Below are 10,515 nucleotides of genomic sequence, written 5' to 3'. Positions count from 1 at the left end.
TTACTACCTTTGCTGTAATGATGTCATGTGCCATATAATTTCGAACTTAAGTTGTGTGTATATGTATGTGTATATATATATTATTTTATTTTTTTTTAAACTTTTTTTTTTTTTTTTATTGGGGAAGGGGAACAGGACTTTATTGGGGAACAATGTATACTTCCAGGATTTTTTTTTCCAAGTCAAGTTGTTGTCCTTTCAATTGTAGTTATGGAGGACGCAGTTCAGCTCCAGGTCCAGTTGCCTTTGTTACTTGCAGGGGGCAGAGTCTACCATCCCTTCTGGGAGTCGAGGAATTGAATCGTCAGCCTTGTGGTTGAGAGCCCACTGGCCCATATGGGAATCGAACTGGCAGCCTTAGGCATTAGGAGAATGGAGCTCCAACTACCTGAACCACCAGGCATGTCCAAGTTGTACATTTTTAACAACAGAATTTTAATGAAAAAAGGTGCCTGAAACCATTCCATTTTTTTTGGACTGAATCTATCTAATTAATTGTTTCCAGAAGTGTGTGCTTTAGAATACTATTACTGCAGGGTGTAAATAGGTGTTACAAGAAAATAGGAGAAGAGATAGGGAAAGGTTGAGATCAAACAAGTTTAGGAAAAAGTAATGTGCTAATCATTGAAAAATCATTTGGTTTTGTTTTTTTCTTTAAGTATTTCTCAAAGCATATTATTATTATTATGGAAACGTGTAGTTTTACTTTTTAGTATATAATCCATGAAAAGTCATTAAAATGCACTGACTAATGAAATTATCAGAAAAGGCAATGGTTCATGAAGAAAGAAATGGCTGCAAAGAAGCAATGAATAATTGCTTCAATAGTTTGTGCAGTTGAAGAAATAAAGCCACAAGGAAAACAAAGCTAGATCTCTCAGGATTTTCTCTCTGCAACTGCTGAATTCTGTGAAGACTTCCAGCCTCATGGGAATGAATCACTGTCTTATGAGAATGTCATTTATAGTCTGATTTTGCTGAGATTCTTTCATTAAGCATTGATCATGTGGTCTTTCCTTCGAAAAACTGTGGGGAGGCTAAATTTACATTTATACTAGGTAACATTTAAGAAAAATGCATTTTACATTTTAGAATTCAATTAATGTAACTAAAGAAAAGTAAAAAAATATCTTACATTCAGAAGACGGACTAGAGCAAATAAAAAATTTAAGAGGGTGTAAGTCACGGTAGAAAATTAAGCATTAAAGAACAGCATAAAACCCTAAAAACAGGCAATGACTGTTATTATTATGGAAGTTTCAGAAGTAGCTCCTCATGGAAAATCGTTCAAATATTATTCATGACACATTCTGTACAATCAAGGCTTCACCCCGAAGGAAAAGAATGTCTAGGTATTACAGGAAGGGGGCATAATACTTTTACTGGAGAGTGAAAAAGCATTGTAAATTTGAACTGACCTGAAGCAAACATTCTCCTCTGGAGGGTGTACACTCCCTGCTGCTCTCTCACTCTCTTGCATCAAGCTGAGGGGAACATGAAGACCATCTTGGTCAATCCCCTCTCTTGTTCAAGGGAAACCAAGTCTCACGTTGAACAGCTTAGGAAAGCTAATCCACGTAGTCATTCAGTTCAGCATATTTCTGTTGTTGAAGGGCTAGCCGAACCATCTGCTGAAAGTTGCCAGTAGACAATATCTGTTGGATGGTGCAAGCAATTGGGCATTTAACGAAGGGGATTCCTATAGAAATAAAAAGGAAAACAAAGATTAGTGGTTGGCGCAGACTTTAAACCCAGTTTCTGAGATCAGAGCTTGGCCAGTGGAGAAGATCCCAGACATTCGGCTTGACAGGTATTTAGATGGTGGAGTGAGGACAGCAATGGAAGTTTGATGGATTTCCTGTCTGAATGTTTTTGGTGATGACATAGACATCAGAGAGGCTTTGATAAGATTGTCCATAATCATGATTATTTCCCGCAGCAGAGAATGAAGGGTGTGACAGTTTCAATGAATTTCCTGAGTGGCCCACACAACAGCAGCTCTGGGGACAGAATTTGCTCATATATGATCTTGCTCTGGTCATCCAGCTTCAGCTTGTATCTTTGAATCCTGGTGGGAAAGCCCAGCTCTGAAGTAACCTAGAGTCCCCAGTATGAATCTGGGCAGTCAGATTTTAGTTTTTAATGATGCCAAATCAGGAGGATGGGAGAAAAACTGAAACATAAGTTTGTAGACTTGTAGTCAGATACTGAAGGAAATGGCAAAATTTTAAATTTGGTGAGGGTTGACAATTTGTGCAAGATGACAGGGCTGAGTATAATTTACAGGCAGATAACAAAACCATGCACTTTATAGAGAGGTAGCTAATAGCTCAGAGACAGTAACAAGGGCTAGAATCTGATAATCCACAAAGGCGAGTTAGTTTTCTATTGAAACATAAAATTTCTCTCCACAGTTTGTCCTTTATGATCAGAGATAATCAAAGGAAGATTATCCTCAATCACAAAATAAGTCTGGTCTCATTAGATTTGGTTTGATTATTTGTGCGGGTGCAGCAAAAACAATGCTAATTGACTACACAGAAAGCTTACTTATTTTAAAATTTATTTTACTGGAATTTTTCATGGGGAATCTCAGATTGGACTATAAAGGCCTCGAGAGACTAGAAACAGAGTCAAGAACTCACTACCAGATTTCTATAGATTTAGATGAATTCCTCTCTTCTTGAGGTCCCGCAAATAACCTAGGATTCCTGCACCTGCCAGGAAGTGATCTTCCTGACTCACCTGTGAGGCTGGGAAGCCTGTAAACCAGATACCAAGCCAGTTTTCCCAAGACAGTTTTGTAGGCATTGACTCTGTAAGTAAGTCTTAGTTCCTTGGAACTCCCTGGTTATATCTGATTCTAAGCACATCATTCTCAAATATAACATTCCAGTTAATGCCTTGGTTATATAACCGATGTTTCCAATTATGTCCGGTTACAAGGAGGACAGATTCTTACTGAACCTATACAAATAATTATATTGCAATGACAATAGGCATACTCAATAAAAGTGTCTGAATTCTGAAGGGATCAGGAAGAGAGAAAAAGATACATGTTTCTTTTCTGTTTACAAAAGTATATTCTACTACATTATGAGTTATAGATAGCTTAGGAGAAAAGAGAAAGGAGTTCTTTATACCCAGGAAATAGAATATTAGAACGTCAGCAATATTCCAAACACAACTCGTAATCACCTTTCTTCAGTTCCTTTAGTTCTATATACTTAATTCTTGCCCTGCTTGAACTTGGTCTCATGAACCCATCAGCATCTCCATTAGAGTTATAGAAATTCTGACTCAGCTTAGTGGTGTGGTCTCAAAGTTATTTAAGCAATGTCATCAGAAGCTTATGCCTCACAGCACCTGGTATAGTCCTTTCCTTGGGTCTCATAAATGGTCTCTTTTTGCTGAAGACAAAGCATTTTGACCTATAGCTAATTGTAAGTGCTTTCAGGGAATCAGAGTTAAAAAACAAAAACAAAAACAACAAAAAAACCCAACTATGTGTAAATGGCTGTGGTTAAAGATCTGATGAGCATTCATTAAAAAATTACGCAATTGGCAAGGCAATTTGGTCGATGGGAAATTTGGTAAATTTGGTAAATTGATGCAACCACTATAGAAAACAGTATAGAAGTTCCTCAAAAAATTAAAAATAGAACTACCACATAAAGCCGCATTCCCACTTGTGGGTATACATCCAAAGGAATTGAAATTGGGATCTCAAAGAGATGTCTGCACTCCCATGTTTATCGCAGCATTATTGACAATAGCCAAGACCTGGGAGCAACCTAAATGTCCATCAGCAGATGAATGGATAAAGAAAATATAGTATACGGTTACAATGAAATATTGTTCAGCCATTAAAAAGGAAAACCTGCCATTTGGATGAACTGGAGGACGTTATGCTAAGTGAAATAAGTCAGACACAGAAGGACAAATACTATGTGATACCATTTATATGAGGAATCTAAAATAGTCAAACTCATAGAAACAGAGAGTGGAATGGTGGTTGCCAGGGGCTAGGGGGAGAGGAAATGGGAGGCATTTTTCAAAGCATACAAAGTTTCAGTTAAGCAAAATGAATAAACCCTAGAGATTTATTATCCAGTATAGTGCCTATAGTTAATAATACTGTATTGTATATTTTAAAATTTTCTAAGAGGTAGACTTATGTTAAGCATTCTAATAATAACACTAATAAATAAAGAGGATGGGAGGAAACTGGCAGGGGTGATGATATATGCATGGCATAGATTATGGTGATAGATTCATAGATATATACTTATCTCCAAACTTCACCAAGTTGTATACATAAATATGTTCAACTTTTTGTATGTAAACCATACCTCAGTAAAGGGGGTTTAAAAAAAAAGAAAAAATTCATTTAGGAATTTATTTTATGAAGAAAAATATCAAAAGTTGTCAAGTTCGAGCACCACTTGTTTAAATAGGATCACGAATCCCTGAGAAACAATATTTAGCTACTTATTTAATGCAAGTGACAGTAAGAGGTTTAAAAAGTAAGGTTTAAAATATAAGAGGTAACATGATTGTAAAAAATACTTTAATTCTTTCAAAAATGAGAAGACGCGCTTCTCTTAAATAATCGAGGATATGATAATTCCAACAAAAAGCACAGGAAATAATTTTGTTATGACACAGAATCTGTTGTGCCTTGTAAGTGGATTACTCAAAAGGTAAGTCAGGGCCAGCCTGGTGGCTCAGGCGGTTGGAGCTCCATGCTCCTAACTCCGAAGGCTGCCGGTTCGATTCCCACATGGGCCAGTGGGCTCTCAACCACAAGGTTGTCGGTTCAATTCCTCGACTCCCACAAGAGATGGTGGGCTGCGCTCCCTGCAACTATCAACGGCAACCGGACCTGGAGTTCAGTTGCGCCCTCCAGAACTAAGACTGAAAGGACAACAGCTTGAAGCTGAACGACACCCTCCACAACTAAGATTGAAAGGACAACAACTTGACTTGGAAAAAAAAAAAAATCCTGGAAGTACACACTGTTCCCCAATAAGGTCCTGTTCCCCTTCCCCAATAAAATCTTTAAAACAAAAAAAGAGTAGACCAATAATCCAAGAAAATTTTGTCATTTTAAAAGAGAGAAAACCAAACTCTAGTTTTACATCAGTATACTATTTACTTAAAAACCTTGGAAGTAAATCTATCAGGTCTGTGTTGATCAATATTTCCCTCAGGTCCACTTCCTCTTCTGGGCCTATCACAAGCATAGTAAAAATGAGAATCACAAAATTGGAATTCACAGAGGTGTGGATAGGTATTTCCCTCCCCAAAGCGAAGAAGCTAGCAGTTAATGATGTCTCCCTGTTATCTCCAGGACAACTTTTCATTCCATGAGCTGGGTAGAATTCCTTCTTCCATGACAAAGCAATGCTCTACCAAGAAGTTTTAACTTCAGAGTTAGAGGAGTAAGATTCTTTAATCAAGGACACCTACTTCTTCCAATTCTCCCTTTTGGAAATCTAGTCACTTGCCAGCACTAATTGAGCTTGCCATATGCCACTGCAAATGACAGAGTTAATCAATTCCTCCTTCAAAAAAGCTTTTCTTCCCTTGCTTTTCTATTTTCCATCATCTCCTGGAAAGCTGCCCAAATAAGAGACCTTGAGTCATTCTGGATACTTCTCGGTCTCTTATCTTTTACATTTTATTTATATTATCTCTTTAATTCTCATTCTGACATGTATAGCAGAGTATTTAAGAGTGGGAACTTGAAGTCAGATGACCAAAATTTAAATGCCAGCTCCATTGTTTATTAGCTTTAAGATCTTGATAAATAATGATAACAATAAAAATAATAACAGAAATAAGAATAGGGTTATGTGCCAGGCACTACTCTAAATACTTTACATATATCAACTCATTTAACTATCACAAAAACTTATGAGGTAGGCCTTATTATTACTCTCATTTTATAGATGAGAAAACTGAAAAGTAGAGGTAAAATAATTCATTAGGTGTCACATCGATAGTAAATGTTCAGCCAGGATTCAAGCCCAAACAGTCTGACTGCAGAGCTTATGTGTTTAACCATTTCATTTTTATTTTTGGCCCTAGGTTTCAGTTTGGTACCTACTATGTAGTAAGTAATAAATACTAGTATTCTTATTAATACAACTGGATAACTTTTATCAAGCTTCATCATTTCTTACTTGTACTATTGCATTCGTCTCATTGCATGTCCCCAGGTTCATTGACCTCTCATTGCTGCTAAGAACATGTTTTAAAACCCAAGACTAACCATGTTCTTTACCTGGATTAGAAACTTTTAATGATTTCCATTTATCTTCTAAATAATATTCAAAGAGCATGGTGTTCAAAGGCCTTAATGGTTTAATAATTATTAATAATTAATAATATGCCCCCATGTTTTGTCATCTCTCTTTCCTACTCGTTACACCCTAATCCGCAGCCACACTAAGTTTACGGCCCACCTGACTCTGTGGGTTTTTGCATCTTGGTAGAAGCTCAGAGGCATCCCCTCACTATGGTGGAAAGGTGGGAATCACCTGGGCCCAATTTGATTGTAGTTGATAAGCACAGGGATAAGAGAGCCCCTGGGTAAAATCTGTTTTAGTGTGTAAATGCCAGGTAAGAGATGGGAAGCCAGGCCTATGGAGAGAACCAGGGGTGTTCGGTCCTAGATCTAATTCCCACAGAGATGGCAGCAAGCAGACACTGGAAGGGATTTTTCACAAGAGACTTAGGGCCCAAGCCCGAATGCTCTGGAACTCAGTGGATCAAGCTTCACACCAACTCGGGAGCAGGTACTCACCCATCTCTGAATCACAGGCCAGCCAGCTCCCGGGGTTGGCACCTCATTCAGCACTGGACAGTGGAAGCACTGACAGAAAGTTCCTCAGGCAGTGGAGGGGCCGTCACTGAGGAAAGCATGCGGCTACTGTAGGCAAACATTTTGAGGGCATGTGAGGTACTCCAGAGATCTCAGGAACAATAGGGGAGACATGTGACTACTGAGGTATAGAGATAAATATTCTGCAGTTGGGCTTGGAGGTGGGATGGGGAGATGGGCACAAACCAGTGAGATATGGATAATAATGTGCCGTTTGCACCCACAGGTGGGCTTACTGAGACACTTAAGTATTTTCGTCACAGTTTATTTTGTGATATACGCTATAACTGATCTGGCTAGACCAGTATTTGGTAACAATATGTTTAAGAGTTACTGATCTCCCAGATATGCTGCTACCCTCCTGGCAGTACTCCAGTAAGTGTCCGGTTTTCCTCTGCCCTTTCCATAAGTGTAAAAAAGAGGGACCTAGGACCCAGTGGAAGCCTGGGTTTAAATCCTGTATGCTGGAATGTGAATCTCAGGATTGAAAACATGACTAAAATCAATCTTGACTTATGGCAGACTGCAGTGGTGCACTGTGAATGCTAAAAGACACCAACGTCTGCAGCGGTCAAACTCCAGGGCTCAAAATTAGAATCTTACACGACATGTTGTGTCTTTTCCAAGACACCCACAGATGATTCACACTCTTACTCTGTCCTCCAAACAGCCCCTCAGTCACTCATCCAGGGCTGACTCATCTGCCCCTGTTTATGCTTAAGCACATCAGACAGCCGCTATCTTCACACATGTCACGATTCCCTTGAGTGACACGTTTCTGGAGTGATGTTGGAACACACACCTGTGCAGAACTTCTCTAACGGGTGATATTACCTAGCGCACCAGTGAGGGGCCTGGCATTGGAGCTTCGAGTCTGTCACTAGGCATCAAAGAATTCTTAATGGGGATTCTAAATAACCTCCTACTCCTTTTATGTTTTTGTTTAGTACTAAAGAAACATTAAAATTTAATGGCTGTGAATTGCTAGCAGTGCACAGTGTAGGAGAAGGACCAGGAAGTAGACATTTTAAAATTCTAACCAGCCTGACCCTTGGATCTAGTCCTAAGTGACTCTGGCTTACAGCACCCCACCTGAGACCTCAGTGAATTTGATTGTATCTAATTACCAATGAAAAAGAAGACACTGCCTTCTTTGTTATCGCCATGCTATATGACATTTAACCTGGTATCACATCATTCTGAAAGTATCATTAGTAGAGCATCCATTATTATTGTACCGCCTTATCTGACAATATTCTACTTATGCTTCCATCACCAAAGCTGTCCATTAATACTAATTTTGTCATTAATATACTTTTTGATGCAAGCCATAGATACTTATGCATCTCTTTGAAAAGACTCTAACTCTGAAATGTATGGCACATGTTCCAATAAGAAAATAAAATGAAACTAGCAAAGATGACATCGACCCAAGTCAAAATCTTTCAGTTAAAAGGGAAAAACATAGAAAATCGTTTCAGTAATTGATTTACATGTCCTGGAAAAGTATATTTTTAAATATTAAAAGTAAGTAGAAACCACACGAGCAAATTAAAAGGTTCTTGCATCCTAGCATTTGATTCACAGTAGATTTATAAAATCAACTTTTCAATAATTCCGGACTATGATGGAATATGCACAGAGGGAGAGATTCTATATATACACATGTGTATCAATTCTCCAAATTGTAAAATGGAGAATATTAAAAATATATCCCCAGATATTATTTCCTAGTGATTTCATGTGAATAGATTTTAAAACCCAAGCAATTCCATTGGCTTAGAAAATAAATACTGCTTTTAGCAAAGAAAGCAATTTTTCCTCTTATGTAATAACTAGTCTGATCTCACCAACGGGCTTAACACAGCATCAAATCCTCCTCTGGGGGCCAGCCAGTGCCCTTATAACGTTCAGCAACCAGTGCACAGACTCATAATCCAAGTAGCTAATTACCACTGCATGAAATTAAACTGTACCTAAAGTATCTAAGTTATATCCTCTGCTACACTGTATATATCTGGGAGGGACACTGTGGTCTAAAAATTACCACAGGAAATATTTTTTAAAACTTCATTATGGAAAAAAAAATTGACTTGGGGGTGAAGGGCTGTGTTGGGTGGCCTGAGCGGCCGAGCCAGGGAGGGCAGGAATGTGAGTATGTGTTGGAGTCTGAGCCATGCATCTCCATCATCACCCCACAATGGTTATGTGTGGTCCACAGCACCTCCAGCTGAGGAAAAGGACCCTTTACCCCGGCCTAGCAGCAGATCCAGCCGTGGGCCAAACCTCAACTATCCCACACTTACCCTTCCGGACACTGAGGAGTCCAGCCACAAGGGAGGATGTGGCCACAGCAAACCACTACAGACACAAAAATGACAAGAGTGTGACTCCATGAAGGCAGGGATTTAGGGTCCTTTTATACACTGCTGAATTCCCAGGTCTTAGATTAGTGCCTGGCACAGAATAAGTGCTCAATAAACACTTGATGAATGAATCTCTACTTCCTACATAATAACCAGTATGGCCACACTGATAGGCATTACACAATGTCTGGTTTATAAATAGTGTGTTTGGTCTGTACACACCAAATATCTCAGACACAATGATTACCCAGCAATCTCAGACACACAGACACAGAAAAATCAACTCAAAATGGATTAAAGACTTGAACATTAGATCTGAAACCACAAAACTCCCACAAGAAAAGTTAGGGGAGTAAGTTCCTTGACATTGGTCTTGGCGATGACTTTTTTGGATTTGACACCAAAAGCAAAGGTAACAAAAGCAAAATTAAACAAGTGGGACTACATCAAACCAAAAAGCTTCTAAACAGCAAAGGAAATCATCAACAAAATGAAAAGACAAACCATGGAATGAGAATATATTTGCAAATCATGTATCTGATAAGGGGTTAATATCCAAAATATATAAAGAACTCATACAACCCAGTTGCAAAAAGACAAATGATCTAATTGAAAAATGGGCATAGAATCTGAATAGATATTTTCCAAAGATGAAACACAGATGGGCAACATGAAAAGATGATCAACATCACTAATCATCAGGGAAATGCAAATCAAACCACAATGACACATCACCTCACTCCTGTCAGAATGGCTATTACCAAAAAAACCCACAAAATAAATGTTCATGAGGATGCGGAGAAAAGGGAACCCTTGTGCACTGTTGATGGGAATATAAATTGGTGCAGCTACTATGGAAAACAATACGGAAGTTTCTAAAAAAATAAAAAAAAGATCTATCATATGATTCAGCATTCCACTTCTGGGTACTTATCCAAAGAAATTCAAAACACTAATTCAAAAAGATATCTGCAACCCTGTGTTCATAGCAGCATTATTTACAATAACCAATGGAAACAACTTAAGTGTTCATGATGGATAAATGGATAAAGAAAATGTCACACACACACACACACACACACACACGGATATTATTCAGCCATAAAAATAAATGAAATCTTGCCATTTGCAAAAACATGGATGGACCTTGAGGGCATTTTGCTAAGTGAAATAAGTCAGAGAAAGACAAATACCATATGATCTCACTTATATGTGGAATCTAAGTCACACAAACAAACAAACAACCCAATCTCAGAGATA

This window comes from Rhinolophus ferrumequinum, chromosome 24 (genome assembly GCF_004115265.2).
Source record: "Rhinolophus ferrumequinum isolate MPI-CBG mRhiFer1 chromosome 24, mRhiFer1_v1.p, whole genome shotgun sequence".
Taxonomy (NCBI): domain Eukaryota; kingdom Metazoa; phylum Chordata; class Mammalia; order Chiroptera; family Rhinolophidae; genus Rhinolophus; species Rhinolophus ferrumequinum.
This window is presented reverse-complemented; position numbering follows the sequence as displayed.